Source organism: Gorilla gorilla, chromosome 10, assembly GCF_029281585.2.
Source record: "Gorilla gorilla gorilla isolate KB3781 chromosome 10, NHGRI_mGorGor1-v2.1_pri, whole genome shotgun sequence".
Lineage (NCBI taxonomy): Eukaryota > Metazoa > Chordata > Mammalia > Primates > Hominidae > Gorilla > Gorilla gorilla.
In genome coordinates, this window is record NC_073234.2 from 57,187,831 (window position 1) to 57,212,612 (window position 24,782).

A 24,782-nucleotide genomic window follows, 5' to 3' on the forward strand; every position below is an offset into this window, starting at 1 on the left:
CTACAGTAAGCCATGATCATGCCACTGCACTCCAACCTGATTAACAAGAGTGAGACTCTGTCTCAACATACATATATACATACATACATACATACACACATAGAAAGAATGGTAAGAAAAAACACTGCAAATTCAGTCATATCAACTAAGGTGCTTATTGAATACTTTTTGTATGTTTAGCACATTGTTCTAAGGCACACACAAGAAAAATCCAACACACTTCCTACTCAAAATACCTTCGAGTAATTAGTGAATAAAAGAGTATTTTTAGGGCAATATGAATATTGATTAAAATTCTGACTGAGCTATTTTATTTTGTGAAATTAATAATATAATTGTACATAATTTGGAACTAAAGTGTACTAATTTTGTGGCACAGATCAAAAGTAAAAACAACTAGGATAGGAATAGATCTATGACAGTGTGTATAAGAGGCATAAGAAAAAAGGCATCATACTCTTTGGCTTGGTTCTGCAAATTATAATTTATAATTATTATATAATTATATAATTAATAATTGTTAATCATATATTTATATAATTTATAATTAATTATATAACTTATAATTATTAATTATTAATTATATAATTTATAATTATAAAGTCATGATAATGTAAATAATGACAATGAATTTAATTAAAATGACATCACAGTTGCTGTCCGATGGAAACAAGACCAAGGGAAGTCACCCTGGTTGTTGTAATATAAGCCATAAGTATTGTTGGACCTCATGTACTATGTTCATGCATTTCAAGGCTAAAAGTAAAAACTGTTCCTAAAAACTATGCTTTCATACTTTGTTTGATAGCGAAAGAGCCTACCAAAACCTCAAATGCAGCAGCACAGCTGCTTGCAAATGGCCCTTGACCATTTGAATCTCTGATCTATCCAGATAGAATTTTGCTTGGGACTTGAGCCAGAAACTGAGAAAGCAAAGCAGGTCTGGATTTGAATAGAAACAAAGTTGAATGCCAGCATGCAGAACAAACCTGGATCTGGAATGGAAAACAGGACCAAAGTACAATGGAGGCAGGAATCAAGAGTTGTGGCCGGACGCAGTAGCTCACGCCTGTAATCCCAGCACTTTGGGCGGCTGAGGGGGGCGGATCACGAGGCCAGGGGATCGAGACCATCCTGGCCAACATGGTGAAACCCCACCTCTACTAAAATACAAAAAAAATTAGCTGGGAGTGGTGGCACGCACCTGTAGTCACACTTAGGAAGCTGAGGCGGGGGAATCGCTGGAACCTGGGAGGCACAGGTTGCAGTGAGCTGAGATCATGCCACTGCACTCCAGCCTGGCAACAAAGCAAGACTCCATCTCAGAAAAAAAAAAAAAAAAAAGACTTGGAAGCAACATCCAAGATACTCCAAGCCAAAGCATTTTAATACTCAATATCCTGTTGAAATAAAAGCTCTGGCAAAGTCTAGCATCATTTTCCATTGTTGTTAGCTTTCTTGTTCACTTTTCTTTGTTAAAACTGATGTTGGGAGTAAATTGACCTTAGATGACTTATAGCAAGAAACCTTGGTAAAGGAGAATAATTAAATTCATTTAAAACCCTGTGCTATTCTCTGTATCCTTCCCTCTCTCTCTCCTTTCTCATACTCTTCATCCTCTTCTCTTTTTTCTGAAACTGTGATTCCAGAAGAAATTGTAATTTTGAAAGAAGCTCTGCTTTATTTATCCTTATTCTTCTCTACAAAAAAAAAATAGCTAAAGAAGGAGCCCAAAGAGACAGTGTTTTTATACATTTTGTAATTGTTATGTTCAGTAATGATCAGGCATGGGGATAAAGAAGATAATTTCTGTCTTCCAGGAAGAAAACATGTTTTATAATTTCAAAGTAGTACAGATTTAGTGAGATGGCATACAAGAGTTAAAATGCATTATTAGCAACTACCTTTCGCAGGTGAGAAAACACCATTTTGCTTTCCCCTAAATATATGTTTCTCAATGTATTTTCTGCATTGGTGAAAATGGACTCTTGAACCCCTGTAGAGGGGAGCTGAAGGTGATCTGCTTTTGCATGTGTTCTCAGATCAAGCTCCCTATTGATAATTTGGTGATAGCAAACCAGACAGAGTGATTATACCAGAGCCCCAGAACCACTAGGCACCTTGACACCAGCTTTATTATTTGGATTCGTACTTTGAAGTCCAAATGAATACATGTTCTGTATCTACATTTCTTAATCTGTGGTTATAATATGCAGATGCCCTGGTAACCATGTTTTAATTTAATCACACATTTATTGAGCACTATGTAAAGCACATTTCTAGACACTGTAGTAGAAAAAAAAAATGAGACAAAGTACCTGTCAAATTAGCTTTAGGTAATTATGGAAATAAAACATGTGTAAAAGTAGGCCTCCAAAGACTACAAATGAGAAATGTTTGTACATTCAAAATAAAGGTTTAATGAGGTAGTCTTATGAATTAATAGCAAAACATGGATGATGCCAAATGTGTCAAGATTTCTAACAATACAAAATCACATCATTTTCCTCACTGGTAACATTTAATGAAAACTTCCTATATATCAGGTGCTGTTATTGAATCTTCACAGCAACCCTAGCTGAATGTAGTTTTCAGAAATTCTGCTTATATTAGATGGTACAGAGAAGCAAGCATTTCAGGGAAGTCCTCCCATATAAAGTTTACTTATTCTTCAGAAACTGGATTTCAGATAAACTTTCACACCACCTGGGGAGCACTGGTCTGATGGTACCAGTAGGATTGAGTGCTTTTTTATATAGGAAGCAACAACGTAAGAGTATATTTAGCAGAGAATCCATATGGTCATTGTTATGCCACTATAAATATATGAAGTCAATAAGTAAATTAGGCTTAGCATGGAGGCCTGAGATCCCGGTATGAAGCCCTGAAAAGGACAGATCTTGGGAATTCAAGCCATCTCACCAGGTAGAAAAGGTGAAGTGAATAATTATCCCCAGATTGTGACCTTTTCTGATACAGATGAGGGAAAGAATGAAAGACACAACAGGGAAAGCTCATGCTTCATATAATACATTTGACTCTTACTGTGAAATATCACTTTAGGACACAACTGGATTTTAAAGTTGTATTTTAAATAATTAAAATAATTAGTATAATGATATTTAAGTACCTTTTTATCGATAGTATGTTATATTGATAATGGCATAATGATAGACTACTGACAAAGGCTTAAAAAAATCTACAGATGTGGTAGTAATGGCTTAGGTCATTATCATTCTGAACTTTTTTGTTCCATGGATATTGGAAGACTTTTCAAAGTACAAGTATAATATAAATGATGTTTAAATAACATAAAAATGTCAGACCCAAATTTAGTATTCCCCTTGTTCCAATAATAAATATGTTAGAATCTAAAGGCTTTAGGATAAAGGATCACTCTTAGTTTGGGCTGAAAAAACACAAACATATTTCTACCTATCTATATATATGATTTAGTCTGTCATCTACCTTTAAACCAATATTTAACCAGTTAGACATTTTCTTGTTGGAGACCATTTCAATAAATAAAACGTACTGCTTTAGAGAATTCACATAACATTTTGAAACAGTTGTGCTCAAAATATTTTGCTTGTGTTTTTTGTTGTATTTTTAGGAAACAATTTAATTTAGGAAAATTAATTTAATACAAATAAATAGGAAAAAAGACAAACAACCTAACTGGGAGGAAAAACTGAACAAAACATGTAACAAGCAAACAATATTTCACTCACAAAAAAAGTAATAGTAATAAAAATATAAAAAGATGATCACTCTCATTAGTAATCAAGCAAATGAAAATTAAGACCACAATGAGATCATTTTACACCCAAGAGATTAGCATGAATTATGAAATCTGGCCAGGTGCAGTGGTTTATACCTGTAATCCCAGGGCTTTAGGAGGCCAAGGCAGGTGAATCGCTTGAGCCCAGGAGTTCAAGAGCAACCTGAGTAACATGGCGAAAACTCGTATCTACAAAAAATACAAAAAATTAGCCCGGCGTGGTGGTGCATGCCTGTACTCCCAGCTACTCAAGAGACTGAGACAGGAGTGATACCTTGAGCCCAGGAAGCGGAGGTTGCAGTGAGCCAAGATCCGACTACTGCACTCCAGCCTGGGCAACAGAGTGAAACCATGTCTAAAAAAAAAAAAAAAAAAACTAACAATACCCAATACAAATTTAAGTGAGGATATGGATCAAGGGTAATATTGCCAGGAATAGTGTAAACTGGCACAAACATTTTTGAAAACAATTTGTCATTATATGATAATTGAGTATGTTATTTATGTTACTGAACATAAATGTTCAATATCCAAGTTGAACATTTGGATAAACCATGGTCTTGCAACTCTGCTCTTCATTATATGCCTAGAAAAACTTTTGCGTATGTTTAAAGGAAGATGTTTACACTAATATTCATAGCAGCACATATAAAATTGGGAAGAAAACTGGAAATGGTCCAAATATCCAACAATAGAAAAATGGATAAATAACTTGTGGTATACTCACACAATGGAATGCTTTACTATGAGAAAATTAATAAAGTATAGTCACAACATCAAAGATGAAAAAAACAAATTACAAAAAAGAAGTTCAAAGATAAGCAACATCAGGCAACCTACTTTTGGCTATATATACACATACACACACATACACCCACACAAATACATATATATATATGACATAAAACTATTTTAAAATAAAGGCATGGGAGAAATAAAGCCAAAATGCAAAATAATCACTATTTGTGAAGGGATCCAGGGTAAGGCTACTAGTATTGTTCTGATTCCTGATTTGAGTGGTAGAGCTCATTATATTGTTGTGTTGCATAACATACTTTCATGTTGCATGAATTATATTTATAAATTGGTATATTTTAATGTCTTTAAAGGCTTATATGTAAAACTGTTACATAATTATTATTTGATAGTTGTAATTATTTCCAATTTTTCTCCCTTACTTTCTAGAAAGTACTTTTATGTAACATATTTCTCTCAATTCTATTATATCGATCAATCATTTATATGTGTTTTAAAAACCATAAGAAGAAAAAGTAAGGATATTTACTGTTTTGTTTATGAGAAAAATATTTAGTAATATCTATATCTATGCCTATATCCCTATAGATACACTGACTTAGAACAGAAACCTATAGAAAACAGTAGCTATAGAACCCATAGATAATAATACATCCTTCAAACACAATTAGAAGTCAGTTAAAATACTCAGTAGCATCAATTAAGTTTCATACATTCGTAGAGAAAAAATGTTGAATTTGGACTAAGAAATCCATAAAATTTTTAATTGTTAAGTTATTTTCTGACTCATACTGAAATTTTCTACATGTCCATAGATTTCATGCTTATAAATAACATGGGTACAATTTTGATTTTATATCAAACTGTGTAAATAAAAATTAATATGGTATCAATGTCATTCTAATAGAATTATTATATTTTACAGATGAGCAATAGTTGCTGTCCTTTTTGTTGAAACGATCTTATAAATCACAATTATTTGGCTGATAATTTCATAAATATAAATTAAATAATATTTTAATATTATTTACCTAGGGGAGTTTTTCTGTTATACCTGTCTGTTCTAAACTGTTTTGAAAGTTTATCCCATTAAGATTTATACAGTTAACTCTCTCTCATAGTAATTGTGGTTCTGGCTCTAAAACCTAATACTGTATATGTGACATTAAATTATGCTGATGAGATTTTATTAATGGAATTGTGGGGCACCATGCTTCTAATTTACAAGGCTTCCAGTAAATAACTTGCTTGATGAGATTGGAGATTTATTTGTTTACTAACTTAGAAGTTTTGCATGTTGGACTTACTTCAGTCTCAAATCCCCAAAGAAGTCATTAACTTTAAAAATAATTATAATCAATAATCATGGAAGCTTCAAACTCAGAACTTAAGACTCTACCAGAAGGAAATCACTGTACAGCAGAAATCTCAAATTTATATTCCAAGGCCATCTAATTATTGATTCTCTACAAATAAGGTTTTTAAATGTATAAACGGATGATCACAGAACACAGACGCTTCTGTCTCTCAGTGTGAATAATTGTAGAGATTTGCATATATGTTTAATACTGCCTGCACAAAGAAACCACAAAAAATGAACTGAGGAACACAAAAAGCTGGAACACCATGCATCTAATTAGGATCACATTCAGCTGAATTTAATCAGACACAAATATAGTTTGTGATTCCACAACTGTATCATTTTCAAATTTATGGCAACTGATTACTTCAGAGACATGACAAATATTACTAAATTAAACAAGTTTTCAAAAACAAAACTTAAATCAGAAGAAAAAGTAAGTGGCTAAAATGGATTATTCTTTTAGTACCAATATTTTTCTGCATCATGTGTCAATTTATTTATCTATTTCTTCAAAAAATACTTATTGGGGACCTATTTCATGTCATGCAAATGCCAATGGAAAATAATACTATAGTTTAATTAAATCTGTTATAATTATTTGTTCATAATATTAGTCCAAAAGTAATTATAACATAAATTCCCATTTAACTATAAAAACACTTACTTTTCATTATGCAATCTTGTATCAAAATCAGAAGATAAGTAATTTAGAACAGAAGTTGGCAAACTTTTTCTGCAAAGGGATAGATAGCGAATATTTTAGGCTTTGTAGGCGAGATAGTCTCTGTTACAACTCTATTCTGCCATGGAAGCACAAAAGTAGCCATATGTAACAGACAATACATCCGACAATACATAAAGGAACGAACATGACTGTGTTCCAGTAAAACTTTACTTAAGGAAACTGAAATTTACATTTTATATCATCTTCATTGGGTCATAAAATATTCTTCTTCTTTTGATTTTTTTCAACCATTTAAAAACGTGAAAATCATCCTTAGTTCACAGACCATGCCAAAACAGGTAGGAGGCAAGATGTGACCTGTGAGCCACAGTTTGCTGACCCTGATTTAGAACATAAAACTATCCTCTTTAAGAAAAGTTCCTTTCTTAAAAACATCATCTTTATGCATAACATGTGATATGGTTTGGCTGTTTCCCCACCCAAATCTGATCTTGAATTTTAGTTCCCATAATCTCCACGTGTCATGGGAGGGACCTGGTGGGAGGTAATTTAATTATGGGGGCAGTTACCCTCCTGCTGTTCTCATGATAGTGAGTTCTCATGAGATCTGATGATTTTATAAGGTTCTTTTCCCCCACTTGCTTGGCACTTCTCCTTGCTGTCGCCATGTGAAGAGGGACATGTTTGCTTCCCCTTCCACCATGATTGTAAGTTTCCTGAGGCCTCCTCAGCCATGCTGAACTGTGAGTCAATTAAATCTCTTTCCTCTATAAATTACCCAGTCTTGGGTATGTCTTTATTAGCAGTGTGAGAACAGACTAATAAAACATGAGAAAAGAATTTTGTGTTTCTCATATGGTTTTAAAGGTTCTACAATGGTACTTTGGACAGAACTGTCAAACCTCAGTATATGTAGAGAAAGACTCCCATATGCACTCTTTTTTTTTTTTTTTGAGATGGAGTTACTCTGTCACCCAGGCTGGAATGCAATGGCATCATCTCGGTGCACTACAACCTGTACCCCCCGGGTTAAAGTGATCCTCTCACCTCAGCCTCTTGAGTAGCTTGGATTACAGGCACCTGCCACCACGCCTAGCTAATTTTTTTTGTATTTTTAGTAGAGATGAGGTTTCACCATGTTGGCCAGGCTGGTCTTGAACTCCCGACCTTGGGTGATCCACCTGCCTTGGCCTCCCAAAGTGCTGGATATCAGGCATGAGCCACTGCACCTGGCCCTCATTTTTAATTCCTTTAAAATAGTACCTCTCTGGAGATAAACAAATTTTTGGTTTGCTTCCCCTTAGTCTCATAAAATCTTATGTTGAGATAATCATATCTGCCTTATCTAAAATATCTTGAGATAGCTTTACATATTGAAATGTAACTTAAACAAATTTACAAGAAAAAAACAATCCCATCAAAAAGTGGGCAAATGATATGAACAGACACTTCTCAAAAGAAGACATTTATGCAGTCAACAAACATATGAAAAAAAGCTCATCATCACTGGTCATTAGAGAAATGAAAATCAAAACCACAATGAGATACTATCTCATGCCAGTTAGAATGGCGATCATTAAAAAGTCAGAAAACAACAGATGCTGGAGAGGATGTGGAGAAATAGGAATGCTTTTATACTGTTGGTGGGAGTGTAAATTAGTTCAACCATTGTGGAAGACAGTGTGGCAATTCCTCAAGGATCTAGAACTAGAAATACCATTTGACCCAGCAATCCCATTACCTGGTATATACCCAAAGGATTATAAATCATTCTACTATAAAGACCATGCACACATATGTTTATTGCAGCACTATTCACAATAGCAAAGACTTGAAACCAACCCAAATGTCCATCAATGATAGGCTGGATAAGGAAAATGTGGCACATATACACCATGGGATACTACGCAGCCATAAAAAAAGGATGAGTTCATGTCCTTTGCAGGGACATAGATGAAGCTGGAAACCATCATTCTCAACAAACTAACACAAGAACAGAAAACCAAACTCCACATGTTCTCGCTTATAAGTGGGAGTTGAACAATGAGAATACATGGACACAGGGAGGGTAACATCACATACTGGGGCCTGTTGGGGGGTGGGGGGGTGCTAGGGGAGGGATAGCATTAGAAGAAATACCTAATGTAGGTGATGGGTTGATGGCTGCAGCAAACCACCATGGCATGTGTATACCTATATAACAAACCTGCACATTCTTCACATGTATCCCAGAACTTAAAGTATAATAAAAATAAATAAATAAAAACAAAACAAAAACAAACAAACAAAATAATGATAATACCTAAGAATTTTACACAATTGTAAGGCACCTCAAATAGAGGATATTAAACTGAGTATCCTCAGGAAAAAAAAAATTGAAATGTAAACATGTAAAAACAGAATATATTGAAAGTTGAGCACCAAAGTGCCTCCTCTGCGGTTCATCCAATCATGCACTGGTTCTTGTGTCGCCTGCAGAGTATACTTGTGGCTGCAAATGACTCACCAAGGATGAACCAGCTATGTTTGCACACATGCTGTCAAAATGCTGTATCCAGCTGGGGACAGCCACTTTCCTAGAACGTTAAAGAGCTGTGTCATGTATGTTGCTTGACATCTATCCTCAACCAACTGATCCAGTTCAAATTACTTGATATGGTTTTATTGTTAACTCCAACAACAAATCAACTAAAATTCTGTGGAATCTTAAATATTTCTGTCGTTGGCATATCTCTCTGCTCTGAAGGTGTGATCCTTCAAAATACTAGTTGAGGGGAACAAAAGTGCAAATAATATGAAGATGTCTTTTACATAAATAGTGTTCTATTTCTCAAAATTAAACATTTTGGATAATTACGTCATTTACTTTTTCTGAGTTTTTATCAGCACAGAAGTTATGATTACTTAATTCCTGTAATTTGCCTTTCTGAATTCTGTCTCTTTGGTTTTTTGCATTTCTTTTGAGTTACTTGCTTGTAGGAAATGTCAAAAAAAAATACTGGTATTTTTCCTCCTTCTTTTGAGTTTGTAAAATATAAGTACAACAACATATTTTGGTATCGGAATTTCTAAAGCTATGTCTTTGAGAGGAAAATATTTTCTATAAATAAGAAAATACAAAGTATGAATGAAGAACCTGAACTGTCAGCAAAAGGAATAATAAGATTATGCTGTTGGAATCCTTTGTTTGGTTTGAAGGACTATGCCAAAAGAATGAAGCAGTAACATTTTGCATCTTTTTCAAGGTCACAATTGCAGGTGAAATTATCTTAACATTTCTAAGTTGTTCTTAGAAAGGAACCCCTTCATATAAAAAAAAGTGATTAGAATATAATTTAGCAATTTAGCAGATGGTATTTCAAAATGAAAGCAAAATCTTCTAGGATTCATGCCCTTCCAATCAACAGAAAGGTGCAATAAATTAACCAAGCTCAGGGCTGACATGTTACATGACGTTTGGCCACGTTAAAGGGCTGGAAAATGTAGTAGTTCAAGCCATTGTTTATGTTTCTAAGTAATAAATTCAGCTCAATGTTTCTAAGTAATAAATTTAGATCAGACCAAAGTAACAAAAAAAAAGAGTTCCTTTTGGCAAATATTCTCACACAGGCTATAAACTGAAATGAATCTAACATTAAATGAAAATAAAGATTTTCAAATTCTGCACAACTTTAGAGCAGAGTTCTTGACCTGTTTGCAGCAAGTTGTACCTGTGGCAATGCCAGCTTCAAAGTAGCATTTAGTAAAGAAACACAGGCTTGGAAGGCGATAGAAATGTGACTCATTTGAGCAACTGTTCTAATGAGAGCTTTTCACTGCCTTCAGCAGGTTAAGAATATTAAAGCTTTGTTCCTGCTAAGCCTGCGTGGGTATTTTCTATTTGTTAACTCCCCAGGAACTTGTTGTAATGTCTCCTGGTGAGTATGAGACTGTACCACATTTTGTAGTTGCCAGCTGGTAGAAGCAAAAACACCTGGGCAAGGTACTTGTTAAATGGCATATTTCTTCTCCCTGGCAGGCTCTGCAGACTGGGAAATCTGCTTCTTAGTTGGGCCTTCATTCTAACGGCCCAAACTGTCAAATCAATAGTTTAAGGCCTGTCTACTACTGCTCCTGGAAATGGTTGGTGTTTTGATTTTTTCATATCTTCCATTGGGCTATTTTACAGCCTGCTACAATAAATCCCCCATTAGTTCATTATCTACTACCATTCTCAAAGGGCTATATTTATTATAGTAAAGTTCAACGACTAAGGGGACAACTATGTTTATCCATGCATAATCAGAAATTACCATATTGCTGTGGACACTGATTACTCAAATATATATCAGCACTGGTTAATTGGAGATATGTGCTGATTTGATATCCATATTTAAATCTATGGTATAAATGTAGAATCATGAACAGAATATCTCACTTACATGCTAAATAGCTTTTAACTTCATGAGCTGGGAGGTGTGAGCAAGATATGAAAACCTTTCTAACACCACAATAATGATCCATTATTAGTTTTTATAAAGAAGAGATGAATTAGTAACCTTTTCATTAAAGATTGTTTCTTCCTTGCCTTTGGTGTTCAAGTATGATTTGCTTGAATGTTATGTTGCTATATATGTCACTGAAATCCAATTCTTCCTGTCATTAATTAATAGAAGAAAAAGGCTCATTTATCAAGGTAACTTTTGTGTCACAGGCCACAGACACTCACAATACAATATAGTTATTAATGTTATCAATAACCCAAATTTCTCTGATGTCATTTCCTCACTAATTTTTAAAGTACTTCCAGCGCTTTACAAAATCCATTTCAATTATTTCTTAGAGAATGAAGGCAATTTCTCACGTATGTTTTTAATGCAATGCCTGAGGTACTACCCGGCATCTGCCATTTTCCTCCTATGAAAAAGTCAGTTCATTTAGGTGGTGGTAACGGCAGTGATTGCATCAGCTGATTGGCTCTCCGAAGTCCTCAAAAACCTAATAGGGAACTTTGGCCCCACTGTTGTCAGCACTGCTAGGACTCAGACAATGCTAGTCTACCAAGTTATGGCACTGATGCTATCCCAAAATTGTGGTACCAAAGCCCAGTTTTACTGAAGAAAAGAGACCCTCCCCACCATCTTCATATGATACTACCTGGCCACAGTTTCAAAACAAGGCTGCTTTTGCTCCTAATGTCTCCCAGATATTCTCATGTAAAAGAGTACTATAATTTCCCCCCTATACCCCAAGGCACGAGTCTACACCAAGATATGCTAAAAAACAACATGAGAGGTGGACACCATATAATAGCCAAGTTCAACCTTCCTTTTTAAATAAATTAGCTTAGATTAAACTCACTGCCTGACTCAACCTTACCACTGGCATATCCTTTCCTAGGAGGATCCTATGTACACAAAGATGAAGAAAATATTACTATCCCTGTTTTACAAGTAAAAAATCTAAGGCTAAGAAACAGAATCAGCTACTTAATTTTTGAGACCAAGTGAAAAAGGAAAATATGGATCTCCTTGTTCAAAAAATATTACGCATTTCAAGATAGCAACTACAGAACATTAAACCAAGTGCAGGGCCCTCCTGACCAGGGCGCTGTGCAACTATGCAGATCACATGCCCATGAAGCCAACTCTGCACAAAGAAATGAAGTAACTTACCCAAGGCCACACATCTACTGCATGCCTGAATCAGGATTTGAACACAGAGGGCTGATTCCAGCTCCTAGATTTGAAGCCACCATGTGCTCTGTTCCTAATACAACATCCCCACCACCCTTCAGATATACCCAGTCTTGGCCAAAACCTAAGAGGAGAGCATAGCTCAGGTTTAAGGTGGGAATCACAAAATAACCCTGGTCTAGTCTCTTACATGTAGACAAAGTTATGACTAAGCCAGTCTAAAAAAATCAGCATTTACCACTATGGAGAAAGCACAGGGCTTCTTCCTATGTTGAAAAAACTCAACTTCTGAGAAGACTGAATGAGCCTCAAACATGAAGGAGAAAATGACAATAAAAAATAATGCATTCATGTACATTGGGTTACACTAATGCATTAGTGTATAAAGAGTGTATACATCCTTTCTCAATTTTGTCTAAATTATCACGAAGCAAGAGATGCTAGCATGTTCTTAAGGATTCTAGGAAACAAGATCCTACCTCTCATGAAAAGGTTGAATTTGCCTCCTCCTCTGAAATTCTCTGTTTCTGAGGCATCAATAATTTTTTGTAAGAATTGCAGTTTTTACTTAAACACAGTTATTAGATATCTTTCTGCTTTAGACCAGAACTGTCAAATGTATATTCTGATAAAGTCCCAAGTCAGACAAATCTAGAATTAAAGCCTCATTCATCTCTATTACTTACTAGCAACAGAACCTTACGGAAGTTATGTATCTCTCTGAGCTTTATATCTATAATTGAGAGATACAATTGCTTAGCAAATAAGCATTCAATAAATATTTTCTTTTATTTATTCATTTTATTTTAATCCCTTAACTTTTCTTATAGCATTTGCATGACTGAGACTTCGTAAATTTAATTTCCATAGGAGCTATTAATTTGTTTCTGGTATTAACTAATAAAAGACTAACGAGAAGGGATTTAATAAATAAAAACTATAATCATGATGCCCAAATGTTCCCATGTACCCAGGACAATTCAAGTTGATACTTAATGTCTTTGTCTAATTATTAATAAAGAGTCCCCTTTGATTCTCAGAAGTGTCCCGTTTTGGATGACAAATTGTATGATTACCTTGACTATAATGCAACTGGTATAACTTCAAAGGCTACCACTTTCTCCATTCCAGGTAAGTTGGTTTTTTTTCAAAAGTTATTTTTATTTGTGGCTTTGTAAAATCAAACAGAAAACAGGGAAGGTACATTGATTCATTAACAAAGGTTGATTAAAAACTTCTTGTGTTAACCCCTCTGTTAGGCATATGAGGCCAACAAAAATAAAGAACACAATCACTATCACTAGTTTTGTTGTCTTGTATCTTTTTCTTTTTCCTTTCCAAAATGGCTCATGTACTAAAATCATTAAGAACCACATTCCCAGATTAAAATAATCACAATACCTTTAACTTATCCTTACAGAAATAATTTTCTGTCCTTTTTTTCTGCCACTTACATTTTTGACATTTCTCAATTTGTGTAGCCACAAATAGAATACCGAACACTGGACATCAACTTGCAAATGTAGTAAGAGTGCAGCTTCAGGCTTTGTCTACACCATATCTTTGAGACTGGCTCTTCTAAGAAGTTCCTTCCAGCAACTGCTCTCCTTGCTCCAACCTCCAACAGTACTTCCTCCAACAGCACTCCAACGACCTCCAGTCTCCAGCTTCGACTGATCTGAAACTTGCCACGTTGACTTTCAATACACTGTTAAATAAGGACATATCTGTGTTCCCAGCTATACTAAAGTCTCCTTGAGAGCAGTTGGAAAACCTCAATAATACTATGAATTGAAATTCATTAAACACTAAATGTATGCCAAATGCTTTACATTCTTTAGTTATTTAATCTTTAGAAACATATTTGAAGGTATTATATCACCGTTTAAAAAAAAAATGCTTGATGGGGTATTTGGGGTGGGGGCAAAGTAACTTGCCCGAGTTCACCCAGCCAATAGGAAGGAAAGCAGAAGCAAAGTGTGACCCACAGTTGGTTGCCTCTTAAATCCTTGCTCTGATATTCTTCTTTACATGGCCTGAAAACAGAGTTATCTGGGCATTAGGCACAATAAGTGTTCAAAAATGATCTACTTATTAATGTTTTAAAAGCAAATGCTAAAGGTTTTCAACAGAAAACAAAATACAATGTGGGTTTTGTTTTGTTTTTTTGTTTTTTTTTTGTGGGGGGCAGGGGACAGTCTCACTCTGTCGCCAGGCTGGAGTGCAGTATTACAACCTCAGCTCACTGCAATCTCTGCCTTCTGGGTTCAAACGATTCTCCTGCCTCAGCCTTCTGAGTAACTGGGACTACAGGCACACACCACCATGCGCAGCTAATTTTTGTATTTTAAGTAGAGATGGGGTTTCACCATGTTGGCCAGGATGGTCTCGATCTCTTGACTTCGTGATCCGCCCACCTCGGCCTCCCAAAGTGCTGGGATTACAGGCGTGAGCCACAGTGCCTGGCCGACAATGTGGTTTTCTAAATCGCTTCTTTTAATCATAAATTATTTACCTGATTGGTCCTTGACACATATCTAACAAACAGCAGCCACTCAATAAACATTTGTGGAATGGAGAAACAAACTTATATTCAGGTTATTTGTTATATTCAAGCTGTGTTCAGGAGGTTTTTTGTTTGTTTTATTTTCTTCTTTTCATTACCAGACTGAACTCCCTATTTGAAACAAAAGCCCTGCCCAACCTGAGCCCCATATAGGGTCCTATGACTTCCTGAGACCTAAACGCTTGACCTCAATGTGGACTTAGTGTGTCTGGCCAGACAGGCAAGAACTTATCACAAAAGTAACTCAGAACCCAGGGACCTAATTCTTGTCAGAAAGAGACAAAAGACAAAAGCCATCTTTTCTACTGAGGATTCAGGCAGAGAGAGAGCAATGGGAATGTGAAGCCTGTAGTGACAAGAGCAATATTTTTAGCATCCTCTGAGAATCTCTTCTGGTGTGTCTGGCTAGGTAAAAGAAATAAAAAAATTCCAGATCCAAAGTAAAGGGAAAGAGTAAATAAAGCATGCTGTATGTTGCCTCTTAATTTTTTTGTTTGTTTGTTTCTCTATTATTACCAAGAAAAGAGCTACTGTGGTTTTTCAATATCTCCTCAAAGTTCTCAATGCCAAACTGGAATAAATGGGAAAAAGTCTCCATTGGAGATAACTTGTTTATCTTTATTAGTGAGAAGTGCATCAATCTACCAACTCCTGGATGTGAAGCTGGAAGCCTCCTGAATGCCTAGTGCCATTCTGGCTATTAAATTTCAATTTAAAGCAATATTTCTTGAAATGTCATTTGCAGAAAATCTACATCAAAGAAGCCTGGATGCTTACTAAACTACAGATTCCCAGGCTTGTCACCACCCCTGCTTAACCAGAACCTCCCAATTGGAGCCTAGAAACCTGCATTTTGTAACACTCCTTAGACGAATTTTAAGCACACAGGAATTTGAGAACCAATCACTGGACTTGAACCAGGCCACAACACATGCCTTTTATAGGATACATGTGATATTACCTGTCTGTGAAATTAAGGTCCTGAGATGCCCCAGAATTTCATCACCGCTCCTCATTTTTCCCTCGAGTTTTGCTAGGGTGCCCAGGACACTACAGAAAGCTGTTAGCAGCTACATAAGCAGAACACAACTAGATCCAAATCTGTTTTTGGTTGAATACTGATTGTAAGTAGTTTAATTATAGCTCTAAATTTCAGTTTCTTTATCTGTAAAACAGACATTGTAATAAAACAGTAACATCTTTCACACGTTGTTATAAAGATTAAATGTAGTTTACATTTTCAGCATCATAGGTTAAAATTCCCATTCCCTTTTATTATTTATGCCTAAACCTAGGGGCTTTCTATATTCTTTCATAGCCATTTTGGAGCCTTGGGTCATTCATTATTTCAATCCCAAGGTCTGTTGGATAAAACAGCATCAGTCATGTGCAAGGGAAGGGTGAACACACACCTGGACACAAGATGGATCTGAAGAGCAGTGTCTCCCAGCTGCATCCACTCAGGCAGGAGGAAAAACACCCGTCTGGCACGAGCGCAGCTGTTCTGCTCCCAGAGCTATTTGGAAACCCAGCTTTAAGCAAATCTTATGAAGAAACCACAGGGTTAGTTAAAAAACAAAGGGCCATTGTTATCTTGATAAAATAATTATGCAATTTATAAAACTAATGAAATATACTTTCTTTACAGACAGAGCTCTTCTGGTGCATTTAAAATGTTTTTCTGTAAGAAACATATTCTACCCCTGAATTCTCAGGAACTTTTCCACTGTGTCACAGGCCAGAAGGATGAATCTGCCTCTTCCCTCCAGAGAGTAATGATTTTCCTTACTCCTTGGCTTTCTTCATTGCCTGCAGAAGCTCAGCCCTGGGACAACTAGAGAAAAGCCACAAAGTCATCATAGTCTCTAAACGCTTGCAGAGACCAGGCAGCTTCTCTCATTTACTGGAGGAGGCTGAATGCAATTGGTAATGCCTCATACAAGGTATTCATATAATGCTAAAGTTAGGTCCCAGGATATAACAAATGAGAGTTAGTGACATCTGTGTTAGTCTCTGCCCTGTCATCAAAAGATCTGTGAGGCAGTCACTTTCCCTCTGGGCCTTGGCTTTCTCATCTCTAAAATGAAGCTTGCCATCTCTTCCTTGCTCTCCCCCAGAGGATCACTGCAGGACCCAAATGAGAAAATGTACATGAAGAGCCTGGTAAAATGATAAACCACAACAGGTATCATGAATCATGACTGTCAGACACTGCAGGTTGACTGACCCAATATCCACCCCCAACTTCTTCATTTCTTAACTGCCATTTCTATAGGAGCTAAGAATGAAAATATTTTAACTGTTTCATCTTTCCTTACAGATCCACATAGCCTGTAACACAGAGATAAAGGTTTCCAAGTAGATGTGGCTAGTGCTGTCTTTCCCTCCTTTCTGCCTTCAGCAAGGATGTGATATCTGGAGCTGCAGCAGCCATCCTATAACCATGAAACAAAAAGTACAATGTGGACAGCCAACATGTGGAGGATGGTGGAGAAAAAAGATAAAAGGAGTCTGGGGACCGGGTGCAGTGGCTCACGCCTGTAATCCCAGCGTTTTGGGAGGCCAAGGTAGGTGGATCACTTGAGTCCAGGAGTTTAAAACCAGCCTGAACAACATGGCAAGACCCTATCTCTACAAAAAATACAAATAATTAGCCAATCATGGTGGCATGCGCCTGTAGTCGCAGCTACTCAGGAAGCTGAGGTGGGAGGATCACTTGAGCCTGGGAGGCAGAGGTTGCAGTGAGCCAAGCCCATGCCACTGCACGCCAGCCTGAGCAACAGAGCCAGACTCTGTCCCCTGTCTCAAACAGAAAACAACAACAACAACAAAAGAGCCTGAATCCCTGATTTCATCATGGAAAGGCTGAATCAATTTCAGAAACCTGCATCAAAGAAAACAATAAGAAAAGCAATTCTCTGTTTGTTTAAATTACTATTAGTCAGATATTTTGTTGCTTACAGCCAAATATATTCCTGAAATAGGGATAGAAGCCAGAATAATCATTTTAAAGCCTAAATCAGATCATGTTCCTCCTCTGCTTTAAAACATTACAGTGGTTTCCCACCTCACACAGGGTACTGTCAGCCTTTCCAAGACCCTAGAGCCCTACTCAATCAGGCCCCCTTGTGAACTTTCTGACCTCATCTCCTGCTATCTTCCCAGACGTGGTCCATTCCAGCCAAAATAAGCTTCTTGGTCTTGAATCAACACACCAGGCACACTCCTGCCTTGAGTCTTTTCATTTTTACTGTTTCTTCAATTTGGAACACTCCTCCCTTAAATATTTACCACCCTCTCCCTCTCTACTGCCAGGACTTTGCTGAAATGTCACCTCTCAGTGAGGTCTTTATTTCACCCTCTATCAGACTACCTCCCCAGCCCTCAGCACTGTTTTACTAGTCTATAACCTTTTTAATTAATATAAATCCTATATATATCCTGCAAAGTATAGGTTTTACATAAAAAGTTGATTTAAGACTTGAGGGTTTATTTTTTTCAGAACCATAAAAATGTAACATTTTAAAAAACATTTTATTATTTATGTCAGGGCAACTACCAAGAGAGATTTGAAGCACCTTACAAAACAAGCAATATGCATAGTCAGTCATTACCTAAATAAACATAACTAAAAACCATAAAGAATAAAGATTTTAATGGTGATTCTCCTTTGTATTTACTCTAAGCTCTTTGAGTGGGCTCAAACTCCTTGGTAAGACCCAGGAAAAAATAATTAACTATGACAACTGGCTGCCATCATTGCTAGAGATGGCAATTTACAGAAGTACCTATACTAAGTAAATACAGGCATGTCTCATTTTATTGTGCTTTACTTCATTGTGCTACACAGATACTGTTTGTTTTTCACAAATTGAAGGTTTGTGGCAACCCTGAATCAAGCAATCTGTCAGCGCTGTTTTCCCAACAGCATGGGCTCACTTTGTGTCTCTGTATCACATTTTGGTAACTGTCACAATATTTTAAACTTTATCATTATTATTATATCTGTTATAGTAATCTGTGATCAGTAATCTTTGATATTACTCTTGCAATTATTTTGGAGCACCACGAACCACACCTATTTAAGAAAGTGAACTTAATTGATGAATGTTGTGTCTTCTGACTGCCCTACCAACCAGCTGTTCCCCTTTTCTCTCTCTCCTCAGGTCTCCCAATTCCCTGAGACACAACAATAGTGAAATTAGGCCAACTAATAATAGTATAATACTAATAACTAATACAATGGCCTCCAAATGTTTAAGTGAAGGGAAGAGTTTCACATCTCTTACTTTAAATCAAAAGCTAGAAATGATTAAGCTTAGTGAAGAAGGCATGTCAAAAGCCAGGATAGGCCAAAAGCTAGGCCCTTAGCACCAGTTAGCCAAGTTGTGAATGCAAAGAAAATGTTCTTGAAGGAAATTAAAAGTGTTACTACAGTGAACACACTAATGATAAGATAGCAAAATAGCCTCTTGCTGATTTGGAGAAAGTTTTAGTGGTCTGGATAGAACATCAAACCAGGCACAACACTCCCCTAAATCAAAGCCTAATCGAGAGCAAGGCCCTAACTCTCTTCAATTCTGTGAAGGCTGAAAAAAGTGACGAAGCTGCAGAAGAAATGTCTGAAGTTGGCAGAGGTTGGATCATGCAGTTTAAGGAAAGAAGTCACCTCTACAACATAAAAGTGCCAGGTGAAGAAGCAAGTGCTAATGGAGAAGCTGCAGTAAGCTATCCAGAAGATCCAGCTCAGATCACTGATGAAAATGGCTACAGTAAACAACAGATTTTCAATGGAAATAAAATGGCCTTCTATTGGAAGAAGATGCCGTCTAAGACTTTCATAGCTCAAGAAGAGAAATAAATGCCTGGCTTCAAAGGACAGGTTGACTCTCTTGTTAGGCGCTAAGGTAGTTGGTGACTTTGGGTTGAAACCAATGCTCATTTACCATTTCAAAAATCCTTGAGCCCTTAAGAATTATGCTATACCTGCTCTGCCTGTGCTCTATAAATGAAACAACAAAGCCTGGATGACAGCACATTTGTTTACAGCATGGTTTGCTGAATATTTTAAGCCTACCGTTGAGACATACTGTTCAGAAAAAAATATTCCTTTCAAAATATTACCACTATAATATTATGAAATATCATTGACAATGACAATCTTGGTCACCCAAGAGCTCTGATGGAGATGTACAAGGAGATTTTCATGCCTATCAACATAGCATCCATTCTGCAACCCATGGATCAAGGAGTAACTTCAACTGTCAAGTCTTATTATTTAAGACAGACATTTCATAAGGCTATAGCAGCCATAGATAGTGATTCCTCTGATGTATCTGGGCAAAGTAAATTGAAAATAGTCTGGAAAGGATTCACCATTCTAGATGACATTAAGAACATTTGTGATTCATGGGAGGAGGTAAAAATATCAACATTAACAGGAGTTTGGAAGAAGTTGACTCCAACCCTTGTGGATGGCTTTGAGGGGCTCAAGATTTCAGTTAAAAAAGCAACTGCAGATGTTATAGAAACAGCAAGAGAACTAGAATTAGAAGTAGAGCCTGAAGAGGTGACTAAATTGCTGCAGGTCTCATCATAAAACTAACAGATGATGAGTTGCTTCTTATAAATGAGCAAAGAAAGTATTTTCTTGAGATGGAAGCTACTCCTGGTGAAGATGCTGAGAACATTATTAAAATTACAACAAAGGATTTAGAATTTTACATAAACTTAGTTGACAAAGAAGCAGCAGAATTTGAGAGAACTGACTCCAGTTTTGAAAGAAGTTCTACTGTGGGTATAAGGCTACCAAACAGCATCAAATGCTACAGAGAAGTCTTTCATGAAAAGAAGCGTCAATTGATGCAGCAAACTTCATTTTTATTTCAAGAAATTGCCATAGCTCCCTCAACCTTCAGAAACCACCTTCATGATCAGTCAGCAGCCATTATCATCAAGGCAAGACTCTCCACCAGCAAAGATTACAATTCGCTGACAGCTCAAATGATCATTAGCATTTTTTAGCAATTAAGTTTTTTTAACTGAGTTATGCACATCTTTTAGACATAATCCTACTGCACACTTACTAGACTACTGCACACTAACTAGACTACAGCATAGTGTACATATAGCTTTTATACGCATTGGGAAACCAAGAAATTCATGTGACTCGCTTTATTGAAATATTTGCTTTATTTTGGCAGTCTAGAACTGAATCTGCATATCTCCCAAGGAAGGGGTTCCTCCAATCAAGCAATAGCTTCAGAATTCAACAGGTGACACAGGTAACCCAAAACATTTAGCTTGTTTACTATGGCTCACAAAGTCAACAGGAAATTCAACAACTCTACAAACAGTTCCAGAGAATGCTTAGTATACTGTCTTTTGCTTCTACAGCCAAAGCCACTCCCATCATCTCACCTATAGTTATCCCTTGTTAAATTAAGTTTGGCCTAAAGTTGCCTCCTTACCTATTTTAAGTTCAGCCCAAAGGTTTCTCTGTACACATTAAACTGTAACTGACTGGATGTGTAAACAGACTGTAACCTACTCTGGTGCCAATCACCAAGTAATCAAGGGCCCAACTGTTCAAATTGTATCAAATAAGGCACTGTTTCTGTACCTCATTTCTATCTTCTGTATGCCACTTCCCTTTTTCTGTCCATAAATTTTCTTGCACCACTGCTGCACTAGTCTCTGAGACTACTCTGGTTCAGGAGTCTGCCTGATTCACAAATCATTCTTTGCTCAATTAAACTCTGCTAAATTTAAACTAAGGTTTTTCTCTTAACACCATCAAACCTATTTACTTCATCTGCAAATGATATTCTCCTTATGCATCATTAACGAAGAGAGAGGAACCACATTATAAGGGTAACTTTAATGTAGCCCTCTACCCCACTTTGCTGAACGTTAGCTAGGTATGTTTATCTGTACACGAGTGGGATTCTTCATCTCATCTCTGCTGCTCACCATATGAACTCATTCTCCCTTTCTTGTCTATCAGGACAATTTAAGTTCAGCACTTTTTAGAAAGCCCTCAAGCACAACTGCTTTACATGGATTTTTACCAAATAAAATTTGTGATTTGGTGGAGTTTTGATTTTGCCAAATAAAAAATATAATCCTATAATCATATTCACAATTCCCTATGAACTACTGATTGTTTTTAAGAAATATGTAATGAGCTCTAAATATGTCCCAGAAACTGTACTAGGTACTAAGGATATGTAATGTACTAGGCACTAAGGTATGACCAAAGCCTCCATTTCAGGGAGTTTACAGTTTACTATTATTCCTTTTTTTTTTTTTCTTTTTATTTGAGACAGAGTCTCGCTCTGTAGCCCAGGCTGGAGTGCAGTGGTGTGATCTCGGCTCACTGCAACCTCCGCCTCTTGCGTTCAAGCAATTCTCCTGCCTCAGCCTCCCAATTCTCATCCTCTGCTGGGATTACAGGTGCCCACCACAACTCCCGGCAAATTTTTGTATTTTTAGTAGAAACAGGGTTTCACAATGTTGGCCAGCTGGTCTTGAATACCTCAAGTGATCTGCCCGCCTCAGCCTCCCAAAGTGCTGGGATTACAGGCATGAGCCACCATGCCCAGCCAGTTTACTATTATTCTTACATATTAATTTTATCTTTATTTTATCAGATCATATTACTAAAATTAAACTAAAAGGGCTATTGTATTTTTATTTTATGTATGCAAGGCATACCACATAATATTTTGATATGCAGTGAAATGGTTACTATAGTCAAGCAAATAAAACCTATCATCACACATAGTTACCCCCCCTTTTTTGTATGTGGTAAGAGCACCTAAAATCTACTCTTAGCAATTATCACAAACACAATACAATATTATTAGTTATAGTCTGCTGTACATCATAGCTTTAGACTTATTCATCCTATACATATACAACTTTATATAACCTTTGACCTACATCTCTCCATTATAGGGCTATGTTATTGAACGCTAAATTACGCATACAATTCCTAGTGTTCAAAACCAAGGATAGAAACAAAAATTTATCATATCACATTGGTAATCATACCATTCAGGAGAGAAAGCTTTTTTCTTTAAAAAAAAACAGATTTTTAAAAAATTAATCACGAGTCATTATACTAATGACACTGCAAAACATTTCATAGAAGTCTTGACTAACAAAGCTAACAGACGGACAAAGCACACACACACACTCCTTCAAAGAGCCACCTGATAAAATATCCTTTCAATCTGAATAACTTTAGCACCAGTTAGTGGCAGAATCAAAGATTCGATTTTGGTCTAAATTGCAATCCCTAAACTTTATTGAAGTAATAAATTAGTATGAGCTTCCAAACCCTTTTCCAATTAAAAACAAAATACATATATACATATTGCAAATAGCTGAAGTTTAAATGAACTTAAACAGCAATATTTAAGCGGAAACTTTTAAACTTTTTAAAAAACAAAATAGAAATAATGTCAACTGATTCACACCGTTCTTAGGGCTTTTAAGGAGAAAGCATTTCCTCCCTGACTTGCTTAATTTAGGTTTGATTCCTGAAGTCTGTCATCATCTCTCTTTTTTAGGGAATCATCTCTTTCTCTGTGGTTGTCTTTTTTGATCCTGCCAGATGCAGGTCTCTCTCCAGAATTGGTTCTCAGTAACCCCTTCAAGGAGACCCCCCAGGAGGCCCATAAATTCACCTAGCATAAAAACATGTTTAGAATCTCCCTAATACTGGAAGAGGTTTTTGCTCTAAGAAATTATTTTAAATTTCCCTCCTTGCTTCTGATTAATGCCATATCTGAAAGGAACAAGCCTATTAATTTACAGCTCCTTCGTTGGTTGCCCCTGGCAACCATCTTTAGCCACTTCTCTCCCTCAGAGCCATGCATTCTTTCATATCATCAGAGAACTGCATATAATTTTAATTGGCTTTATAACATCTTCTAAGTATGAAATGAAATAAGAACAATGTACAGAGGGAAGGACAAAATACCAAACGTCGCATGTTCTCACTCATAGGTGGGAATTGAACAATTAGAACACTTGGACACAGGAAGGGGGACATCACACACCGGGGCCTGTTGTGGGGTGGGGGGAGGGGGAGGGATAGCATGAGGAGATATACCTAATGTAAATGACGAGTTAATGGGTGCAGCACACCAACATGGCACATGTATACATATGTAACAAACCTGCACGTTGTGCACATGTACCCTAGTACTTAAAGTATAATAATAAAAAAAAAAGAAACAAACCTAGGATTGACAAATTTGGATTCTATTTAACCACACAGGAACTTTCTTTTTTCAACTGGCAAGTGTGTTGGAGGTTACTTTGAGCAGTGAGATTGCATTTCAAAAAGCAAACTGACATTGCTAATAAGGTATTCAAGGTTATGCAGAGAATACAAACTGTCAATGAGGGATTTAATGGCTCCACTGCATTCCTTTATACTCTTTAAAAACATCTTCTAGCTTCAAAACAGAAATAATTCTACATTGAAGAAATACACATATACAGTCTTCATGTTTTAGGAAAGAAGATGATAAAAGATTCTTGGGAGATAGGATTTTCAGTCTTGGTGTCTCTACGTCTCTGAGCAGTCACATTCTGCAGGAGGAGGGAGGGTGTTGTTTCTAAATGTTCAGACTGTTCAACTGAGAAGACATTGTGTGTCTCCGTACAGCAGGTGCATGACATCATTTCACCCATGAGGCCGAGAGTTAATGCTCTTCAAAAACAAACTTTTAACATTACATTTTTAGGTTTACATCTTAAAGTCATTTTAGAAACTGGACCTGGACTCATAACTAACCCACCATTATGGCCACAATTAGACTTCAGGACATCCTTTCCATTTCAGTGATCACTTGCAGTTTCTTGTCTTAGCACTTATCAAATCAGATTCCCTAAAGGGAGAATTGTATTGGCCTACCTCACCTTTTCTTGCCAGGCAATGG

The 24,782-nt window shown here is 36.5% G+C and overlaps 1 protein-coding gene and 1 long non-coding RNA gene across 3 annotated transcripts in view; one reads left to right on the plus strand and one right to left on the minus strand.

Moving 5' to 3' along the window:
• TMEM117 (transmembrane protein 117) overlaps window positions 1-24,782 on the minus strand; it is a 550,223-nt gene that overhangs the window by 296,206 nt on the left and 229,235 nt on the right. The gene's annotated exons all lie outside the window — the stretch shown is intronic.
• Window positions 10,661-14,084, plus strand: LOC109029263 (uncharacterized). Its single transcript, XR_008670546.2, has 3 exons — window positions 10,661-10,707; window positions 13,301-13,391; window positions 13,742-14,084. It is a non-coding gene; the product is annotated as an uncharacterized lncRNA (long non-coding RNA).